Source organism: Aptenodytes patagonicus, chromosome 23 (assembly GCF_965638725.1).
Source record: "Aptenodytes patagonicus chromosome 23, bAptPat1.pri.cur, whole genome shotgun sequence".
NCBI lineage: Eukaryota > Metazoa > Chordata > Aves > Sphenisciformes > Spheniscidae > Aptenodytes > Aptenodytes patagonicus.
The window spans coordinates 5,367,959-5,390,064 of NC_134971.1; the positions used below are offsets into that span (position 1 = coordinate 5,367,959).

Below are 22,106 nucleotides of genomic sequence, written 5' to 3' on the forward strand. Positions count from 1 at the left end.
GCCTGCATCCCTTCTGCTCTTCTCATTCGTGGTCACTGTCAGTAATGAGATGGGAAGACTGGGCAAGGAGACAGCTCCAGTGCCACCTTGTCCACCCCCACGTTATCCTGACTTATTACATTGTAATAAATTGAACCATTCCACTTCATTATTTCATATTTGAGGAGATTTATAGATTGTCCTGGTGGCTGAAGAGGCAGTGATTAAAGGAGCAGTGTGCTAATGAATGAGCCTCAGCACAAAGCCTTTTTAATTAATGCACAGCCCAGGGGCTGTAAACGGCTTGCTGATAACAAGCCTGGCCCATTCAGGACATGAACTGACAACTTTGCACAAAATGAAGGCTTATGTGGAGACATGGGTACGGTATTGAAATGGCAATTAAGGCTAATAAAACGATTCGTCTGCCTATCCATTGCTGCGGTGCTGGCCCTCCTTCAGCGTGCGCGGCCCTTTCTCTGCCTTGGAAGTAATGGCAGGTGGAGATTTCATTTGGCTCTTCCAACCTTTCTTCGGTGATTTAATTTACGGGCTGGCTGCTGCATCTGTTCCTTCATGTGCCTCTTTCAGTCGTGTTAGAGATGGATTTTCACTCCAGGCTTTTCTGAACTTGCCTGAAATTTCCCTGAGTCAGATTATTTTGTCTGGCTTTTTCCACTGTTTTTTTTTTATTTTTTTTTTAAAAAAAACTTCTCTAATGGAGTGTCTTGCTGGGAGAGAAGGCGTCGAACTTGTCAGCGGTTGTTGTCCCTCCATCTATCCATCCATCCTTGACTGCGGTCTTGTCAGAGCGCTCGGCTAAGCAGAGGGTGGGCTTGCACGGCTCTGGGACGGGAAGGAGCCTGCCAGGATGAAACGTCAGCTTGCTGCAGGATGGCCTCAAACCTGCCCGTGCTCTTTAGTGGGTTTCGCGACCCCTTTCTGCACATACTCTGGTTGGCGGTGTCGATGCATGCTGTTAAACAGGCTCTGTGCTTTGAAAAAAAAGACTTTGAAAAAGTACATTAAGGGACAAGTCAATGCTTAAATAAACAGTTGTGGTAAACTGGAAGTTCCCGTGCAGCAGAGCGTTGTCCTTGGGAAGTTACGGGCCAGATGAACAGCACAGGTAGGTCATTGTTGCTCCACTGAATTCTGAGGAATTACCCCGATTTGTGCCAAATCCTGCATGGTGGTGCTTTGGTGTGCTTAAATGCTGTGCCCTGGGTCAACCTTGGAGCAAAACTCCCCTGATGCGTTCAGTAGCACGCAGCTATCATGAGCTGAACCAAACCAGACAGCTCGGATGCTGTATGGGGCCCAGCATCTCTGGAGTATTTGGGAATGTTCCTCTGAGCATCCCCAGTGACCTGGGAGAGATGAGGAACCCAAAGACCGGCACTGTCCCATCTTATCAGGGTTCAGCTTCTCCATTTCACCTCACCGAATCCCTGACAGGCAGAAGCACCGTTTTTCAGTAAGGGATGTGGGGAGAGGAGGTGGCGAACTTTCGAAACAAAAAAAAAAACCAGCAAAAAATATAAATGGTGCTGCCTGTGGCCTGCAGATTTAATGATATTTACCCATTTGATTGATGAAGATGATGAACGAGGCTTCGTGGCCTGTTGAGGGTGAAAAGTCTAAGTACCGGGATGGAGAGTGAATCAATCACTTCTCCGGCTCCCCTGCCAGATGGGTTCATCAGTTAACTGTGGTTCCCAACAGGGTCGTATATTACCCCTGGCTGAGGGACGGCACGTCAGCTATGGCTGCTGACTCTTCTCCGGAGAGATCGATAACCCACGGCGAGTGGAAGCAACACAGCCTAAATGAAACCACTAAAACTCCTCTCCAACTTTATTTTTGCGTTAGATTTTGTTTGCTAATATACATGTTCCCATAAAACATCTAGCAAGGGTTGGAGTAGACCATTGGGCCATGCAGTGCTGTGTTCTTCAGGGCCAGGTAGGAGACATTAACTGGAGAACATGGTGGAAAGTGCTGGTGGTTTGTTGGACAATAGTCTTCTCTGAGTGCTTGCAGTGACCCTGTTCTTTTTTGGATGTTTTTTTTAATGGCTTTTATTTAGTATTTGAGCACGTGCTCATCATTTCCAGGCTGAAGCCCGTAAGGCGGTTGTGAGGAATGGTTCTGTCCCTGCTTTGGGCGGAGAGACTGGGGGCACAGGGGCTGAGGGTGGGAGTTGTCTCCCCTGAGCTCAGACGCCACAATGTTGGACTCGTACAACAGTCAGAGGACTCATTCCTTTGGCATCACGAGACATATCCTCTTCGTGCCATCAAAATGTTGCATCTTCTTTGGGTGTATCCTTATTATTTTGAGTAGTATTTACCTTTTACTCAGCAGAAGTCAGTGAATTATTTGAGGATGTGTTGGTAAACAGTGTTTGAAAAACAGTTGCGCAGAACCGTGTAACAAGCTCAGGACTTGGGATGTTCATCAAAAGTTTTGGGGTTTTATATTTCCTGAGTTCTACCAACCTTGTAAGCAAAGCCAATGTGATTTATGGCTTTGTGTTATGTTCCTGTGAAACTTGCAGGATTTTGATATAAAATTCTCCTGGCTTTAACTGTCAAGTTTCACCTGAGTCCTGCTTTGGAGACCATTATTCTTTATGTTGTCATTTCTGAAGAGCCTTTTACAGCAGGAGCTCAGCATTATATAGCACTTAGTAACGAGCAGGTTGCACTCCTGAGTAAAGAACATTCTGCTACGTTCAAACCTTTTACGGTGATCATTGCAACCATTGATGTCCAGGACAGATGTGCAGAGTGTTTTGCAACATATCTGTGTAGGGAAACACCATTCTGCTCAAGTAGAGCAGAATGGTTTGTGATTTAGAGCTTCGGGTCGCTGGAGGATTTTCACACCATCTGAGTTCACTTATCTAAAAAAGTCCCAAGTTGTGTCCGTGGAGAAGGGGAGGCTCCTGCCTTCGGTGCTGTGAGCTACCCTTGGGAGGAGCCTGTCCCTCTGTTGACTTGGTCTATTGACCTCCCCAGTCTGTAATCAGGACCCACTGGAGGTCTGGCCTTAATTACCCGGCCTTAATATTTTGGGCTTAATGTCTTGGTCAGACAGAGATGCTGTCACATGCAAAGGTCCTTGCCAGTCATGAAGAACGTGGCGGGAAGTAAAAGGAGGAGGATGTTGCGGTGATGCAGGAAAGTAGGAGCTGAAGTCCTTGCAACGTGCATGTCCAGACCCTGAGTTTTAAGAAGGAAGATGTCGTGGGCCAGGCTTGGTTGCCATCGCAGCACATGCAGAAGCAGCACGCTAAATTTTCAGCCACGGGTGACATGAAAATAGGAGGAGGGGTGGCTTTCAGGTGGGGGCTGATGGACGAGGATGTCTCAGCACTGTTTTTTTTTCCCTGGTTACGCTGCAGACACCTTCTGTGACCTTGAAGATGTTTTCAAATCTTTCTTTTCCTCTTGTATCTGTGCAGTCTGCTTAGACTGTGCTTTCTAGGGCAGGGAGCATCTCTTACAACGTGTACTTAATTGAGGTTTGCCTCTCATTTGAAGTTTCTGGGCACTGCTTTTGATATCAATAACAATCACGATCGCGAGAGACCAAAGACAAAGGAATGATTCCCAGGAAAAATAGAGCAGTGGTATTCTCCTGTATTGTTAATTCAGGGGTAAGGAATATAGACGAGTTTTAACAAGGAATAGTAAGAACTAGAGAGCTTCAGAGTGCAGTCCTAGTGTGGACTAATAGCTGTTATATGACGAAACAAGCTTTCCAGACCTCCCTGCGCTCTTTTTCTTGGGAGGAACGGGAGGAAGGGAAATGCAAACGTTTCCTAGGAAGATCTGCATGAATTCATAGGGACGGTGCCTACAGCAGAGCTCAGCCTAGGCTAGGGTTCTGAGATGGGCCCCGAATCACAGGCAGGGGTAGAGGAGTTGGGGAGAGCCCCACCTCCCCCAGTAAATCCATGCCGAGCCTAACTTGCAAATTTCGTGTGAATCAGAGCTTTTTCAGGTTGGAATTCCTGGCTAAACTCCACGACTTACACTGAGCACAATGCAGTCATTAGAGAGGGGCTTCAACTCATTATCTTCTTTTCATTAGCATTAACCATTAACTCTGGATAGCCGTGTTGTTGATATTAACGTCTTTGAAACCTTCTGAGCTCTTGGCTTCGACGGATTTCATAGACTGGTTGGGGAGAGTGTTTCTTTTCATCAGGTCTGAATTTGTCACTATTTCAGTGGAATCAAAGGGGACTTCTTGTGTTGCAAGGCAGGGAGGATAGAAATACCAGATGTACTTTGTCTCTCTCATTCATTAACTCATATACATTTCTCATAAGGCTTCCTATTTGTCTCCTTTTTAAGACAAATAATCTCAGCCCTTCCAATCCCTTGTCGTATGGAGACAAGAATGATTTAAGGACCTGGAAAAGTTCCATGTCATCATTTCCAGGCTGAAGCCCATAAGGCGGCTGTGAGGAATGGTTCTGTCCCTGCTTTGGGCAGAGATTGAGGGCACAGGGGCTGAGGGTGGGAGTTGTCTCACCTGAGCTCACAAGGGATACAGAGACTGGTATATTTAGTCTGGTCATCTCATTTCCCGAAGGATATAGAACAGGAGATGGAGATGACCGGGCTGAGTATGCCAGTTTCTCTGCAGATGGCTAACATGGGGACAAGTGCAGGGATACACGTCCGTCCACCCAATTTTTTCTGCTGCTAGCACATTTCTGGGCTGTGTTAAGTTTGACTTAGCATGGAATAAGATAAATTTGATAGGAGCTGTCTGTATGGCATCTTGGATCCTGAACCCAGAAGTGGATGCTGAACATGTTTGGGTCATTTACTCCATAGGCATGATTTATAACTTGACTGAGGTTATAGCTGTGGCATTTGTTTAAGATCTGATCTAAATCTCCCGTGATTGCAAGGTGTCTTCTAGGGGATTTGGAAGAGCTAGACTGCCTTATTCCTTTTCTCCTATTCTGAAGGTTATGCATCCCCATTTTCCCCCAGAATACAATAGTCTTTCTCGGGATACTCAGGAGGAGCAGAGGAGAAGTCACTGTCTTCACTCTGGGTAGGAGCAGCTCTGTTTTAGGGTACTAATCCTATTGTAAATCCCAGCACTTGGATATCTCTAATAATAATTCCTGGCACTTGAATGGTGGTTTACACACGCCCGTAAAGCAATAGGGTAAACACTGAGCTAATCCTCCCGGTACCCTGGGAGCAGCAAGGTGAACAACTAGTTAACGTTTGTGCAACACCTGGAGTGCCAAAGGGTGGTGGTGGGGCTGCTGTTGCTTCCCAGAGCACGGCAAGGACCCTTGGACCAGGCCGGCAGCCTGGATGCCAGGAGGGGTGTCCGGCGAGGAGGCATGGCTCGCCCGAGGGATGTCTCTTGCAGCACCTTCGCCATACGCCTTGTTTACGAGCTCGCTGTGAGCTCAGACGGAACGAACTGTTTGAGAAATCTCTCCCTGCAGCCGAGCCTAATTTATCCTGTCAATCTGGTGCTCGCCTTCCCGCGCTCGTATTTACCGCCATTGATTTATTGGATCGCAGGAATATTAAGAACCTCAAACTATTAGTCCTGATTACAACTTCTTGGCGGCTTCATCACTCCACGTGTCTTGCCGTGCTCCGAGGGAGGCTAGCCCCTTCGCTGCCTCTCAGCAGCTATCGAGCATCAGTTCGCTGCTCTGCTCTTCTCTCTCTTCTCCCCGTCCTCTCTTTGCTTTCTTGAATGTGCCTTTCTTGCAGCGACAGATATTTTGGAGGGGGAGAGGAGGTGCAGTGAAATGAAACAACTTTCTCAAGCTGAGATGAACTCATCTGTAGCAGAGCCAGGGAAATGAGGTTGCTTGTGTCCTTGCCCTGATGCTCCCGATGCATTGGCGCTCCCCTCATTTCTCCTCTGCTGCTTCCCATCCCTTCGTGCCCTTTGGCCATGGCCAGTCCTCCTGCAGTCAGCGCTGGCTCTTCTTTCCTACCTTTAACGTGCTCTTTGAAAATCCCAATGTCTTTTGTCTTAGAGTGGCCTGCGCAATGTTTCCCTTCTTATCCTTTTTCTGGCTCCTGAATGCTTCAAAAAAGAAACGGGGTCATCCTGAGGACTGATATTTACTCGGTGGGAACGTATTTAGCTGCTCTGGGGAGATGAAGATGCCACCTGCAAAGAGGTGCTGCAGTAGCCCTGGTTTTGAAGCTGGCCTGGATCAGGAGAAAAATAGCCTCTGGCAGCGAGGGAGGGGGAGAGCAGGGAATTTGGGGCGAGAAAAGTGCTGAAAGGAACAGTCTGTGCGCCACGCTGTGCTGGGGGAGGGCTGCGTGCGGGGGGGGATGCGGGTGGGCCAGGCCCCCCCAGGCTCCAGCTGGGGTGCAAGCGCAGGGAGGCTGCTCGGAGCGGCTGCGTGCGAGCTTTCCCTCTCGCCGCGAGGATTCTGTGGGTGTGCGACGGGGCTGCAGCCCCCGCCCTGTGCTCCGGTTGGGCTGTGCGGGGATGCAGCGGAGCTCGGGTGGTGGCGGGAGATGGTCTGGTCGCCGGTGCTGATGCAGGGGCTGTGTTTGCAAGGGTGAACCTGTCCTCTGCATTTATCTGAGGGGCTGCTTGTGCCCAGGCTGGTATAGATGAGTTTGTTTATGAGCCGGTGAGCCAGGAGATGACTGTGCCGGTGGGTGCTTTTGTCATCGTACCCTCCCATCTGTCTTCATTGGCTTTGGAACCGTCCTGTCCCTTTGCTCGGCTTTCCCCTTCGGTGGGGAGCTGTGATTTTAAGAAAGAGCCTCCTGAGCCTCCAGGCTGGGGGGACTGGTGGTGACCCTGCAAGCCACGGGGCGTTCACTGGCGCTTATTGCTCGCTGATATCGGCTGGTGGGGTCTAGCAGCACCCGCTCACCACCACCCAGCAGCAAGTGGCAAGACTTCGTGGGCAGGGGGGAAAATTGCCTAAGAGGAATTCGTTAGTGGGGGCAAAAAGAGAGAGAAAAGGGTTTTAGCTGATCCTGAAAGCGCCACATTATTATGATCAGGGAGGCTCTTACCTCTGCAGTGCCCTCTAAACGCTGCCAGGCGCTGCAGAGGTCCCCCAAAGGCCGGGTGGCTGGGATCCAGCTTGCCTGGGGTTGCCAGCTGCGTGATGCTTTGGAGATGATGTCCCATGCTGGCTGTCACGGGTCGGGGGAGAGAGGCAGCAGGCTCCCACCCCCGCCCCGTCTCTCCTCCTCCACATCTGGTATAGGGTTGCATCCCAGCCGCCGGGAAACGGGTGGGCTCCTTCATCGGCACAGGCGGCCGGAGAAGCGGGTGCTGGACCCCACGTGCTATCCCCACTCCTGAGCTTCCTTTCCTGCCCTTCAGAGGCTTCGTGGTAAGACGAAAGCTTCGTCTCCAGCCCTGTCCATCCTTCATCACTCACGGCCTTAGAAATATTTCGGAGAAAGGGTTTCCAGTCTGCTGGCTCGAGGCTCACTAACTCATCTGGGCGAGCCGCTGGTGAATAATGGCTGGTGTGTGCTCCACAAGGACCTGGCCGTTTCCCCATGAAAGGCTTTCAATCATGCTTTCTCAGCCCCGTGGCCACACAGTGCTTTAGCCTAATTACAGCAGCGCCGCTTAATACACTGCAGCCACCAGCAGAAGGGGACTTGTAAGCTTCAGCCGTGTCTCCCGGCTTTTACTGCCCACTGGAGAGGTCCGACGTGCTGAGGAGCACCAGGTCCTCCCTGGTGTGGATGTCACCAGAGAGTGGTCCTGTTGCCTCATCCACCCCTTCCCAGGGTAGGACAGCAGCATCACCTGTAGCTGGAGTTTTAGGTCCTGGCTCTCGGGTCCAGCAAAGGGGGAGGAGAGCAAGGGGTACACCGGCTGGATTTGGCTGGGTAAATTTGTAGCGAACAACTCTTCGGTCTACTTCCACCCCTCATGCTGTCCTTTCCCTTGGCCATCCTTTCTCCCTCGGCCTGCAGCTCAACGCCAGTGCCTGGGAGTGCAGAAAACACGTTACTCGTGGAGCAGCCAGCCTGCTTAAGGAGCTAAATTTATTTCATTTTCTAAACTGCAGCTGGGAAAAAATAAGGAGCCATTAGGCTGTCAGTTGTCAGAGCTTTACGGGAGCATCAACACATCGTGTTTTTCTTTACTGAGACATTAAATGTGTCAAGACCCGTGATGGACTGTCTGGATCAGATTCAGAGGGCAGCTGGGATGGTGAGCGAGGGCAGGAAGGCTTTCTCCCCTCTCCCAGCGCTGCCGGGCTCTATGGTCGTACAAGCCTCGGGAGCGCTGCGCTTTCCGAAATGTAAGGGCAAAGTCCTTCAGCGCTGCTGCCGCATGGGCATTGTCACCTTAATGGGACCAGTCACACTGGTGTCTACAGGGATGTTGGCAGGTAATGACGAGGCTTGGGTGCTCGGTCCCGTTGGCATTGCTGGATGAAGCAGGACCGCGTATTTCCAGTGCAGCACTTGGCTGGAGAATTTAGAGGCTGCCCTGGCCAGCAGACGGGAGCGTTTCTCCCCGTTTTCTCCCCGTCAGGAGGTTCTTGACTGCCTGGCCATGGCAGTATGCTGGGGCAGAGAACTGATGGGGACAGCGATGTGGAAACCGTGACTTACGCTAAGGAGAATTCAATGTGAATGTCGGTTTTATTCTTTTCCAAAACATGACCAGACTTGGGATTTTAATTTTTTTTTTTTTTTTATGAGTTTGTAGGATGCCCAGAAACCTCCCAAAGAATTCAGCATCACAGGGTTCTCCTGAATGCAGTGTTTGGTCTGCATGTACATGAGATGTATGGCAAATATTTTATTTCAGATGCTGGCATATTTGCACTGGCACTGACTAAATTACATGTGAGTGATGAAAGGCCCTGTATAAATATGGTGTTTCCATTGGTATTGATTGCATTATGATTGCAATTACATTTGCAATGGAGCTGACTGTATTATGTGTGTCATTATATTGGCAGTCATCATTAGTGCTTGCCTGTGGCCACTTTCTTTTTCCCCAAGTTGTGTCTGAAGCAGGAATTGAACTGTCGAGGCAGAGTGGCAGAGGCAAGACTGGCTCTGGGATGCTGCGTTTGCCCGGCAGCGCTGACCTGCCCCGGGCCAGTGGGAGCGGCAGGGGAGCGCAGGTAGGGATGCGACACCTGCCTTTGGGCACCTAGAAAAGCCATCCTGACCGGGTCCAGCAGCAGAAATGCTGAGGGGGTTGGCTGTTGGTGCACGCAGGACGTGCCTGCTTGGTTTCTGGACCCAAGCATCTCTGGCCACTTGTGCAGGTGACCGGCTGACGCTCTTCTGGCTGTTACTTCTCGGTACCTTCAGCTGCACGTCCCCTCGCGTGCGGGGTGGCCGAGCAGCTCTGCGCTCCTGCCAGCTCCCGCTGCTGCCACAGTCCCTCCCAGGTCACGTGCATTGCAGCAAAGACCTCTAAAGTATCAAAATGCCATTTAAAAGTTCCTTTTTGCTCTCCGTGCTGACCTCATTACAGAAGCTAATTTCCTTGCATCATCTGTGTAGTAGAATGTCTTTTCTTCTTTGATTCATCCTCTGTCTTTTTTTTGTTTTGTGAGAAGAGGTGCTGCAGGCTCAGAGGCGGTTTTGATATTTTCCAAGCCAATATCCCTTCCTGCTAAGAACAAGATGTAATCTGTGTGTGTGTGCATTCACAGGCTTGCACAGAGCAAGCGTAACGTTCCTGGAATAGGAAGAAAGGGATGTGTATTCCCCAAATGCAGGCAGGGAGGTATGGTGATGCCTTTTACTGTCTTCTGAAGCTTGTGAGAAGGATGCCCTTTGCTACCCTGCCCTGGAAATGTCATCCTGGACGGGGAGGGAGTTTCGTGCCTGCTCCTCGCCCGAGGCTGAGGCAGACTCCGTGGCAAATTGATTAAAAGCAGATGCTTTGAGCTCAGGAAGGGTTTTCCCTGCCTGGGCGGGCGTTAATGGGAAAGGTTACAGGTATGATGGGGAGTGAGGACTGGAGCGAGAAGGGGCAGGTGGGTAAGCCAGGGGGGTAGGGACGATGGGAGAAGGCGAGAGGAGCAGGGATGTCTGTGGAGGTTTTCTTCATCTGCTCACTTAATTAGAGAGGAGATGGGGAGCTGGCATGGTGACCCCAACTTGGTCACCCCTGGCCCTTTGAAGGGCGGTGGGGATTTGCTCTGGGCTCTGCCTCTGGCTCTCAGCTGCTGCCCCAGGGAGTTTGCCTTCCACTTGAAGAAAGCAAAAAAATCCTAAAAAATCCACAAAAGGGTGAAAATGGTGAGGGGGAGGCAGGGATGAGGAAGGGACACAAAATACACTCCCTCTCTGACAATCCACATGAGTTTGAAGTCAAAACATTCTGTGCATGTCTGCTTTTTTCTTCCCTCGCCACCTGGTAGCTATTATCAGATGACAATTTATTCCAGGCATCCTCTTGGGAAGAGATTTCATAAGCATCAAGATTTTAAATCCAGAAAGGGCCATGATGAGCACAGTGGCTGCATGAGCCGGAGCGTTTGGCTCCCAGTTCCCGTCCCGGGCTGTGTACCTTGCTGCTGTCTTTGCGTCCCCACCTCCGCAAAACCTCAGGCTTTGGCTCTGAAGTTTGAAGTCCAGGAGCCTCCACCGGCTCTTGGACCAGCTCTCCAGCAAGGACCTCCAGCCACGGCTGGGAGAGGGAAGGACTCTTGCAGCTTGGCTGGGAGAAGGCGGTAGGGACTGTGCATGGGGTCTGGGGACGTGCTTAACAAGGGATTTCATCTTTTGTAACCTCGGGAGGTTTGCAATGGAGATACAAATGGTTGCTGCCAAGGAGCAGGTAGATCGCAGGAGCTCCTGCGGCCCCCTGGAAGGAGATGCTTCCTACAGCAACGCTACGCGGTTGGCTCCGATTCAGGAGTTTATCGTCAGGACAAATTGCCAGTTCACGCAGTGCCTTTTGTCTTAGCTTTTGCCTTTGCCACAGAGGCTTATTAGTCAAATTGTTAACTATTAGAATATTACTTTGCTGCTAATGACTTAGTAATAGGTTGCACTGGGATAATGCAACTCCAAAAACCCCTATATCTTACCAACGTGGCCGCCTTTTCCCGGCGTATTATGGCTTTCCCTGCAGTGGGAAGGCTCAGCCTTCTGTCATTAGAGTATTACTGTGCGACCTTCCCCCAGTGTAAAAACCCACCCCAGCTCCTCTTGCCGTCACCCTGTGGCCACCCCGCTCCTCCTGCTTCTCGCAGGTGCCTTGCTGGCGTTGCACGCAGGCGTGACGCACGGGGCTGGGCGTACCTCGGCGCCTGCAACTTTGCCTCGCCGACGGTGAAAATAGACTTGTCATGTTTGGTTTGGTTTGGTTTCCAGCAGATGTATTCACAAATAACTTCATTTGATGGCGATGATGGGGAAAGAAAAGAAAATCATCCCGATCGTTTCCTGAATGTTATCCAATGATCTACAGAGCTAGTCAGAAATTTTTAAAAAAGGAAAAAAAAAAAAGGAATTGTGAATAGTTTGACAAGAACGTCAGTGTTTCTTGAACAAATTACTTGCAGCACGTAATTCAATTGGCTTGAGTTTCTAGTGCGCTTCAGTGCCGGTTCCTGAGCACTGAGGCAGGGCTGTGCTGCCTGCGTTCCCAACACGCGAGGGACACGGCACTCATTAAAATGCAGTAAAAATCACAGAGCCTTTAATACCGCTCCTAGGGCTTGAGTGATGATGTTTCGGGGAGGGAGGGAGGGATGCGGTCAGGTCGGTTTGGCCTCGGCTGCCCAAGGCTTGTCCCTTCTGCTCAGTGTCTGCTGTGTGAGCTGGAAACCTCGGGGTTTACAGGGGCTCGGCTCGGTGGGATCTGCAAAACCAAATGAGTGTCAGTCCGGATTTGCTTCTCATCTGCTCCCAGTGTGAACTGAAAGTTCACAAGTGCACTGAAAGCAGCAGGAGGAGCGAGGGCAGTCGTGATGCAGGGTAAGTCTCAGCAAGCATCCCACGGCTCTGGTGCCTGAGATGCGCTGGAGCTCCTTTTCCCTCCGCTGCAGCCGCATTAGAAACCCGCTCAGGTCCCTTGGCTGCAGGCAACCCTCTGTGTGCAGAGCTCCGGCAGGAGCCGGGCCAAATTGTCTTTGCCCGCAGGGTCACATAGAAGTGATGCTGGTGGTGGTTTGTATCTCCTGTAGAAAGCAAAGGTGCTGGTAACTTCAGCCGAGGGGCTGCTGTTCAGGGTCTCTGTTCGAATCGGATTTTAATTTGCTTTTATTTAAAAGGTGGATTTGTTTTGTTGGCAGGCGGTGGGTGAGGGAGCAGTGCCCGTGCAGCCTGCCCCGGAGGGGCTGTGTCGCTGCGATGCCAGATTAGGCAGCATGAAGCAAGGAGGGGGTAAATACGAGCGATAAAAAATAATGCTGTAGGAAGACTTAATGCAAATTCTCTTCCTGTCCTGGCTGTGTGTTTGGTGAGCAACTCCTGCGACATGGGGTTTGGTCACCAGGGCCGGGGCTGTGAGATGGGGCGAGTACCTGGCTTGTCCCGAGGAGCCTGATGCCCTGTCCGAGGGCTCGTCTCCAGGTGACTGGAGGCAGACTGCGAGGCTTTGCCTCTTGTTTAGAGAGCTTTGACTTTTATAAGTTCAAAATGAGATGGCAAATTGAATTTGTTCATGAGCATGGAGGCTCTCTAGGGTTTCCTCTTTAATTCAGTAGGCTTGCTTTAAGGGACTTTCTATTTTAGCAGAGAAAGAATGGGATTGGTGCTTTCATCTGTCTGGCTTCCTTTACCGGTTATCTCTGTTTGCTCCTGCAGAGTCCATCTGAGGGCAGCAATGCCCCTTTCTGCGGTTCCCGTCCTGGTGCCCCCGTCCCTTGTCCCTGTGCACGCTGCTGCGCCCCGGTTTTTGGGCAAGGCTCCGCTCCCTGCGCAGCGGTTTGCAAAGCGCTTGGGAGGACCCGTTGGAGGGGCTGCAGCAAAGCCCACCCGTGCTTCTGGGGCTGGCGGGAGATGCAGGACCTTGGTCCTTTCTCCTTCCTCCCCATCCTCTTTGTCCTGCTTGTACCAAGAGCTGCCTGGGTGAAGTGTTCCCTCCAAGTACGTCTCGCCGGCAGCTGGCTTTCGCCGCGTGCTGTCGGTGCCATCCGAGCAACAGGCTAATGGGAGCCATATGGAGCGAGCGGCGAGGCTGGCTGCGTCTCCCGCCCCCCGCGCTTGCAGGGAGCCCCGGGGGGTTTCTGAGCAGTGACAGGAACAGTTGCAGGCAGAGGGACCCGTTATTTGCTCTTTCATGGTTCAGAGGTCTCCGTCTCCACCTGGTGCTCCCTGGGGAGTCCCTGTGGGCTGCAGGGGGAGACGGGGGCTTTTGTGGGACGTGTGGCACCTTTGCACAGGATGAGGGTGTGCATCAGACCTGGAGCCCCCGGCTCTTCCCAAATATCCTCTCCCCAGATACCGGGAGAAAAAACACACTCTCAGTTTTTGCAGCAGCTTTTGGGCGGTGGGTTATTTCTGCCTTTTTTTCTCCCTCCCTTTTTCATTTGTATTGCTGCTGAAAAATGAAGGAGGGTGCAGCTGAAGAAGCAGAGGCAGAGACCTCTTTAGCATGTGAATATGGTTTGGGTTTGTTGGTATTTTCGTCTCACGCTTAACCCAATGAAGCACCGCGGTCTGCTGAGCTCAAAGGGCTGCGAAAACAGCGCTTGTAACAAAACTGGAAATCAGGTGAATTTTGCTGTGTTTTAGGTTTTGTTATGAGTTGAATGTCAGCCTGGTTTGTCGTCCTTCTGGGAGCGTCGGGAAACGGCAGACGGAAGGGTGCAACACTAAAATTCATTGCTGCTGAGCTTGTCGCTGGTGCGTGTACAAACCTTGCACTTACAGCAAATCTCTGGGGTTGTAAAACCCCGTGGAAAGACGGTGATAAACCCTCCTGAGACTCCCCGGAAGAGCTGCACCTCCGCATCTGCTTGTGGGGCTAATGGGACTTTCTGACGCACGTCGAGATCTTGACTGGGAAGGTGCTGTTGAAGGACAAAGTCTGATGATGTTTGGATCTTAATGTTTTACAGCTCCCCTGCCTTCGAACAATGCCTAAAAATACAAGTGTATGCAAATTATAAACTAATTTAGATGATGGAGCATGGGAATATTGCTCATACTCCCCAAGCATGGCATTTCCAATCATATCTTCGTTTCATTTTTAAGCAACGAAATCATAATCTTGACATGTTTATCATTCAGTGCCTGCACCAATTATCTCTTTGGGTTCATTCTATAGTTCATAGAACTGATAGATTATGATCATGTTGTTAGGAGAATTGTGCAGTCATTATTTCTCCAGCTGGAGGAGAAGTTGAAAAACAATTATAAAGAATGATTCTCCTTTGGATTGCTTTCTGAGTTTGTGAAATAGGCAAGCTCCTATTACTGGGGGCCATGAGCTGCAAGGCTACTGCCGCTCTTGGTTTTGATCTCTTGTGATCCAAAACAGACGACTTGTAAAGCTGATTTTCTCCAGCAAGCTCCGTTTGCCGTTACTATCTTCTTTATGGGTTGATATCAGGGAGATGAACGCTATTGGCCGCACGAGAGCTGAAACCCTGAATGATAATTTCCAGTTTAATTACAGCACAGGGGTGGTGGTGATTCACCAGTGCATACCTCTTGGGGAGGGGGTGGTTAGAAATTGAGACCCAAGGCTTGCATCCAAATAACGCAACGTTGGCATCTGTGAGTAATTTTGACTCAAAACCAGATGAAGCGTGGTTCCCTCAAATTAAGTTTTGTTTTCTTTCAAGATCCTTAATGAGATTCAGGGGATTGTGACCCCCCAAAGAAAATATTTGCGGGAGCTGCTGCAGAAGGATTCCTCTGGGACTTTGGGAGTTGAAGGCAGCGTGCTCCTGGGGGACAGCTTTTCTTTGATCCCCAGAAGGGGCTCTCTAATCCCATCCATTAACAGACTTGGGCAGCTCGATGGTGATTTGGCAGCCTTCCTTCTGTGATTGATCGTCCCCAGAGGAATACATTGCCTTTCCGCTCCTCCCTTGCCGCAGTTCTCCATGCACGCTATTGAATTTTCAAGTTACTTGACCAGAAGAGAACAGAACCAGAAAAACAAATGTCTTGTCAAGGCATCGTTCCCATGCAAGGATTTTGCCTCCTTGTCTCTCCGGGGCTTTCCTTTCCTTCCTCATCTTCCAGGACATGAGCAAAGGGCCATATCCACTGCAATCGGTTGCATACACACTTATCCAATTTGGGACTGGATGAAACCCCCTGTACCCCAGGCCTTGTTGTTTTGCCTTCTCCAGGTGGTCAATATTGAATGCTTGAGCAGATCTATTTATTTAATAATATACCCTGTCGATATTTATGTAGCTTGTAGCTGGCTGGGTATTCCAGATGAGCGTGGGTAACGACTGACGTGCAGAAGTAATTCTCCAGATGTAAAGTGCTGTGTGCCTGGGGAAGGAGGGAGCAGCACTTGAGGGGGTCTAGGGATTTTGCAGTGCCTTGGAGTGGCAGCTTTCCTCCCCGCACCGGTCACCGCTTCCCTCCTCTTGCTTTGAACTTCTGCTTTTCCCCGTCCACCCCCACTCCGGAGGGCTGGCTCAGATTTTCCTCTGAGGAAGGGAGAGGACCATGGCCAGAAGATAACGTGTTTGCTATGAGACCCCAATTGATTTGGGGACCACAGCTTGCTTCTGCTATTAGTATGGGATCTGCTTAGATTACGTGCCCCATAGCAGAGCTCTCAATTAGGTTATTTGGGTGCAGCGTGCTGCGTACGCGCGCAAGAGGGATGCATCTCCTTAAACGAAACTCATGCTTTAATGAAGAACCTGCTTTTATATGGGGGCCACAAGCACGGCTCAAATTTTCCAGCTGTCTTTTGCAAAGCATGGATCTTTCCCCTGGCATTGCATGAAAATGCATGGAAGGAGGGTCCCTCCCAATCCTGCCAGCTGGTGCTGGTTGACCCGAGCAGCTTTTTCTGGTGTAAGCAGGAAAGCTGGGGGTGAAGCGACCTGGGTCCCAGGTCTTTTGGCTTCTCTGACTGCAAAGAAAAACGGCAGGCTTGACAGCACGGTGTTTTGAGGCTGGCTGGCTGTTTTTGCATGCTTGAGTTGGGCGGTGGCGTCAAGAGTCCTTGAAACTTTAAAGGAAAGATGGAGAAGCAAGCATTGCTATTTATTATTTTTGAACACCTACCACCCCGAGCTCCCAGAGTTAACAGGCTCCCTGTAGCTCTCTGCTTGCTAATATTTGGTAGATGGATAAACATACTTTATTTCTTTATAAAGGGGAAAGGTTGTTTACAAGTTTTGAAACAGAATGGAAATGCTGTTTTCCATCAGAAGCGTTTTGTGAACAATAACGAAATAATGTTTAAAAAGCCCTTGAAGTGTCCTTTTCAAACGCAAAACTGAAGTGCTGGGAAGAATATCAAATGCACACAAACCCGAGGTATAAATGCTTATTAATGAACTAAGAAAAAATAAAATGCAACTGAAAGCAGCAACCTATGCCTGGCACCAAAACCTTTGTGAAGGCGGTGCCAGGCCTCCGTAGGAGATGGCCATATCTTTATTTAAAAACAAAAGAAGTCACAAAATCTAACCCCGCTGCAAAGTCCTCTGCTGCGTGGCCACGGGCTGTGCAGGAGGGATGGGGGAACGGCACCGCAGCCTCCTGCGCTTGCCATGGCCCCGGGCGGGTGCCTTTGGGGAAAAAAAAGCCCTGGGGATTCCAGACGTAAGGTGATGTCTTATTAACGATGGTCAGGGAGAAACTTTCTGGGTAGGAAGCGCCTGAGGAGTTGGCTGTAGGGTTCTTGTATCTTCCTCTTTGGTCGTTGTAAGCAGTGCGCCATGGATGTGCTCAGATGCTGCTAATTCTGCTTGCCATTGCTATTCTTAAGGTCTATTTGACTACTTTTTTAATATTAGACAGTAGCAAGGGTAATATTTCTGGTGAATTCACCTTTTCCTTTTAATTATTGTAGTACGGGTAGAAAAAGAAGCTTTAAAAAACAGATTCTCTGACAGCGTATGATGAGTCAGAGCAAGACTTCCTTGTCTTGAAGAGCAGGTCCAAGGAGGACACCAGACGTATTTCCGTTTACTTCATGACCAAACCCATTACAAAATAAAAATATTTCCAAGTACCAGAGGAGGGAGCCAGCAAAACGCAGGAAATCTGAAGGTTTTCACTTTTTTAATGTCTCGTTTCCTAATGAAATCAGAATAAATTGAGCGGAGCGGCACTAAACTTCGCTGGCACGTGTGAAAGAGTTGATAAAAGTGGTGTTGGTGTCCGGCCGACGAGTTGGGTCCACTCGCTTTAAAAATCAAAAGTTTGCAACTTTTTGTCTTAGAGGACAGGGCTTTCCCCCCCTCTGCTCTTGCCCACCTGCTTCAGTTAATTTTTTGCAGAAACCTCAGGGTTCTTTTTTGGCCTCCGGTCTTTCCCCTGCTCTTGCAGCACGGAGTTATCCATGCGGATAACGTGGGTGGAGAGTTTCCCCTTAATGACGCTTGTCAGGGCCCGTCGCTGCTCACCCCGCAAGGCAGGGATGGTTTTTGCTGATGGGCTCTCGAACAGGGCCAAGGTGCAGAATAATTGGCTCCACCGGCAGCTCCTCTTGCTGCCGCTGCTCCCTGGAAAAAGCTAATAACGGAGGGGATAACCCCGGCATGGAGCCACCCTCCTGCAGCATCCCTTGCCGAGAGGACGTTGGGTTTGCACGGTGAGATGTGCCGCGGCGTGGCTCATCGGTGGAATGGGGGAGACCAGAGTGCTGCCTGGAAAAGCTGGGGGAGGCAGGGAAAAGGACATCTGTGAGATGCCGGAGGCGTCTCTCCACCCCGCGGCGTTGCTGTCGGAGGCAGGGATGCAGCGGGAGAGACAGAGAGAAGCGTGCTCTGCCATGGGCAATGCAGGCGTTGCTGCGAGGTGGTTGACCCAAAATGTTCAGGTGCAGCCCCAAATCTCCTCTCTGGTGTCTGGGATGGGTGGGAGCTGCCATTGCTGCTCATTTTTGGGCCTTGCCTTTTGATTTACTTGCGCTCCATCCCTCTGCAAATTCCCATTCCCCGTCAACTCGCCTTGCAAAATGCCTGTGCCGCATATGAAATGGAGGAGATAAAATTACAGTATCTCAAAATTGGCCGGGCTCGGTGCAATATATAACATAACAGATGGTACTACATGATGCCTCTGAAATATCTGTGCAATAGCATTTTAAGAAACGTATAACTGATCAGGCAGCATATGGAAAATACTTTCTGTGCTGCGTGAGGGTGCAGTGCCCCCTCTCCCGGCACCTGCTCTCCCTCCCCGAGTTAGGGGTGCGACGTGGCGATGAGCATCTCCCGTCTTTAATGGAGGTGTCCTCGTCATGCTCCTGGGGCAGGGCTGCCCCTGCAGCTGGGCGATCGCCATTTCAGCAAGATTTAAAAAAAAAAACCAAAAAAGGAAACAAAGTGGTTTTCATCCAGGAGCAGAGTGAGAACATGGTGGTTTGGTGGCTTCTTCACAACCTCCAGGAGGTCCCTTCCCCTGGGAGCATCCCAAGATTGGGGCTGCTTGCACAGAGTTAGGGACCACCCAGCCTCCCCTCTGCTGCTCCTGGTTGCAAATGGGGTCTTGATCACGTATTTCCCACCTCCCAGTGCCTTAAGCAGAAGACAGTGCGTTCCTGGGTGCTGCCTGGAGCAGACAGACCACCAGAATGGTCCCAGAGGAGGTTCCTGGTTGAGAGGAAGGACCACCTCCCTCATCCCCTGGGCTACAGCACAAGCGCTGGATCTCCAGCCAGACTTCGTGCCGCTGCTCTCAGCCCTTTGACCCCCCCGATTCAGCCAATTTCCAATGCACCCCGTCCTCTTCTCTCGCCTGTGCTGTCCATGGGCTGCCTTTCGCCTTGTGCACATCTAAAGCCTCTCCTGTGTATTTGCTGTTCCCTGCTCTGCTTGCTGGCCTGCTGCCTGTCTTCCTGGCCTCATGCGTTGGCTGACCCCTCTGTCTAACAGAGAGGACAATATTTCCTCTCCGCGAGGCTCAGCTCATATTCTTTAAGGTGCTTTGGGGTCACGGGATGAAAGGCTCCTTGCTGTTTCTGCAATGAGTCAAAGTTGAGCTAAGAATAGATCTATAAACAAGACAGCAGGGAAGGTTTCCTAGCAGAGCCTGACGGGATCCTGGTAGTATGTCGTTGCCGGGGTCATTTGTAAAGGAGACGTGGACCCTGCCGAGCCCTCGGTCTGCAGGCTGCCTGGCTTTGCAATGCGGGGGTTGGCTCCAGGCAAATCCCCTTCCAATTTGCAGCTCGGTTGTGGTCCCAAGGAGAAGCGTTGGGGTTGGACACCTCACAGCCTAGCGAGGAGAGGGAGCTCTGCGTCTCACGATGGCTGCAGGAGCCTTGCCGTGGTGGGTGATGCTGCGGGAAGCAGCCAGTGGGCCCTTGTTGGGATTGGGAGTGATGAAACCAAGTCTTCCTCCCAAAACCGGGGCTGGCTGGGTGCCTTGGTAGGGGAGTGAGGGCTGGGGCGAGCTGCACAGCTGGGTTTTTCGCCGGCACGCGAGATGCTCTGGCAGGAGGCACTACGGTTGGTTGCTACCCACGCTCGTGCAGAAAGGTATTTAAAGCTGTCAGTCTAGCGTGCTGTCTGACTGTCCACCCACCTAGATATCTATCCAGGGTATATTAAATGTCTGTGAGAGCCCTGGACACACTGAGCCCGGCTGCTGAGACGAGGGCTCCTGATGCAGTTTGTTGTCCTGTATCCCCACGTCCAGGCCGAGAGGGTTGGGATTGGAGTCTGAAATGTGCATCTTGGTCCCCGTTTCTGGACTAATCTATATAAAAGCCAAAAGTGGGAATCTTGCAGAAAGCAGACTTCCCTTCTTTGACATTCCCGACTTTGTCCTCTCTATTATCTCGACGGCTTTCTGCTTGCTGCCGTGTTTCTCTTTAATCTGGAGCCCTCTGTTCTTACCTGAGCTACAGAGGCTTGACGAGGAAAGCCACTGAACTCGGAGAAAAATGAAAGGGAGCAAAGCTTAAAAAAATGTTTTCTTTCTCTCTCATTCTTTAAAAAAAAAAAAAAAAAAAAAAGAGAAAACCCAACCCCCAGAAGCACACAGCCAGTAAGCAATGCCTGATTTATCCTTGAACCGGCTCCTGCTTATGGATCAGGATGCATCGTTTCTGCCCTGTTTTCTTTTCTTTCCCCCTGGTCTTTCCCTGATGTTCGGTCATTTTGATCAAAGCTAGGGAAACAAAAGCCATCTTTCTCGACCCGTCGATGGGAGAAGGGAATCCTGCCCCGGTGCTGGTGAGCGCGCGTTCAGGGCTGATGGGATGGGGGAGCCCGGAGTGGTGGGGTGCGCGGAGAGGGGGGGGGGTGGTACAGAAGGAGCTTGATGTCTGCGGGGAGATAGTGTTTTGTACACAACGACAACAGATAATTACTATGATCAAAGATTTGTGTGACGGTGTCTTGCGTTTCATCACTCTCTGGAGCGGGCCCATCCTCCTGACGGCTGAGGAGTGGAGCAAACTCCGTCGCCGGCTTTTCTCACCATCCTCCTTCTCACCAGGATTTCTCCCAGGAGATGGGGTGCTCTGGAGGCTGGGTGTTTTGGGGGGGTGGACGGGAGCATGCATGCATGGGAGCCAGCCTCTTCTCAGGGGTGCCCAGAGAGGGCAAGAGGCAAATGGCACAAATGGAAGTACAAGAAATTCTCTTTAAACATGTGAAATAGCTTTTTTCTGGTAAGGGTGGTCAAGCATTGGAAAACGTGGCCCGGGGATGTTGTGGGGTTCCTGGCCTCACGGTGCTGCCGCATTCGCCGCTGCCTGTAGTGCGTCTTTGGAGGTACCTCATCCAGCACGTGGCCGGTAATGATTCTTGACGGGAATTAGTACCCTGTCCATCTGGCCCTGTTCTGCCATCTAACAAGAGGAGATAAGTGCACTTAACAACACACCGGCTCTTGTTCAGGCCCCTTCTTCCCAAGCCAGAATCAATAGCAGGTCTCTCCAGCTTTTAGACTCTTAGATCCCATCTTTTCATCTCTCTCTCACTCATTTTTCCCAAGCAGCACATGCTTGATTGTTCTTTTTTTCACGCTGTGGAAATTTTCCCATTCTACCTTTCATCTGAACCTGCCTGGTGTGCGCCCAGCCAGGGCTGTAGCTTGTGTGCCAGATAAGAAACCCCGCCGTAACTGGGTTCCCCAATCCCCATCTCCATCTCGCTCCTGGTTATGAGCTCTCCCGTGGTTGCCTTCATCTTCAAAGTGCTTTACAAACACTAATTAATCCTCCCAGCACCCCACTGCGGTAGGTGAGGGAGAGCTGCTCGCCTTCACCCACTCATGCCGGTACCCCTCTCCTGTGCCGTGGCACGGGGTTTCTCTCCCCGGGGCATCCCCGCTTGCTGGGTTTGCTTGCCCTGGTTTTGAGGAGCGGGATGCTCTCCCCCAGGCAGGGCTAGCAGGACAGTTGGTTCCTGTGTCACCACGGCTGGGGACCCGCGTGAAAGGAGCATCGTGGCTGGGGAGCTGCATGAAAGGAGCTTGTCTGCAGGTTACTGCAAACCTCAGGAGCAGCTGCTTCAAGAGGTGAGCAGTGCTGCTTGCTGCATCTTCTCCCGAGCACCAGCCTGCTTCTCCCTTTGCTTTTGCTGCTAATTTAGACACCTTGCCCAGCTTAATTGTTCTTGGTTTGCCTTTACCACGGAGCTGGGTGCGTGCTGTTCACCCAGCCTGGGGTAACTCGCTGTGTTTGCCCTTGACAAGGGCTGAAGGGATGAAGAAGCACTTGGGGAGGGTGATCCATCTGGCTGATGTACACGTACGAGGGGGCGACTGGTGAAGTTCCTGTGGTCTGCAAGATGATCGGGCAGGTCCCTGCGCCTCCATGGCCTGTGCAGGGAGTCGGAGGTGGCTGATGCTTGAATAACGGGTCTGAGCTGAACGGCTAAAGCTGGGGGAGCAGAGTCCTGCCGGTGTGCTGGGAGCAGGCAGCTCAGGCTGCCTTTGCCTGCATCTTCTGTTTATTCCTGTAGTAGCTCCACTTTTTCACCCCCCCCCTCCCCCCCCCCTTCCTTGCATGAAATGCAAATCAATAGATGTTGC

The 22,106-nt window shown here is 51.0% G+C and overlaps 1 protein-coding gene across 2 annotated transcripts in view; it reads left to right on the forward strand.

Annotated features, from left to right (window-relative positions):
- Positions 1–22,106, forward strand: part of OPCML (opioid binding protein/cell adhesion molecule like) — a 365,810-nt gene that overhangs the window by 28,565 nt on the left and 315,139 nt on the right. The window contains exon 1 of one of the 2 annotated variants that reach the window (XM_076358673.1): positions 20,218–20,299. The exons of the other annotated variant lie outside the window; for it this stretch is intronic. The gene's annotated coding sequence lies outside the window, so the exon portion shown is untranslated. Of the gene's footprint in view, positions 1–20,217; positions 20,300–22,106 lie in introns of those variants that run through there. 2 annotated transcript variants of the gene reach the window in all.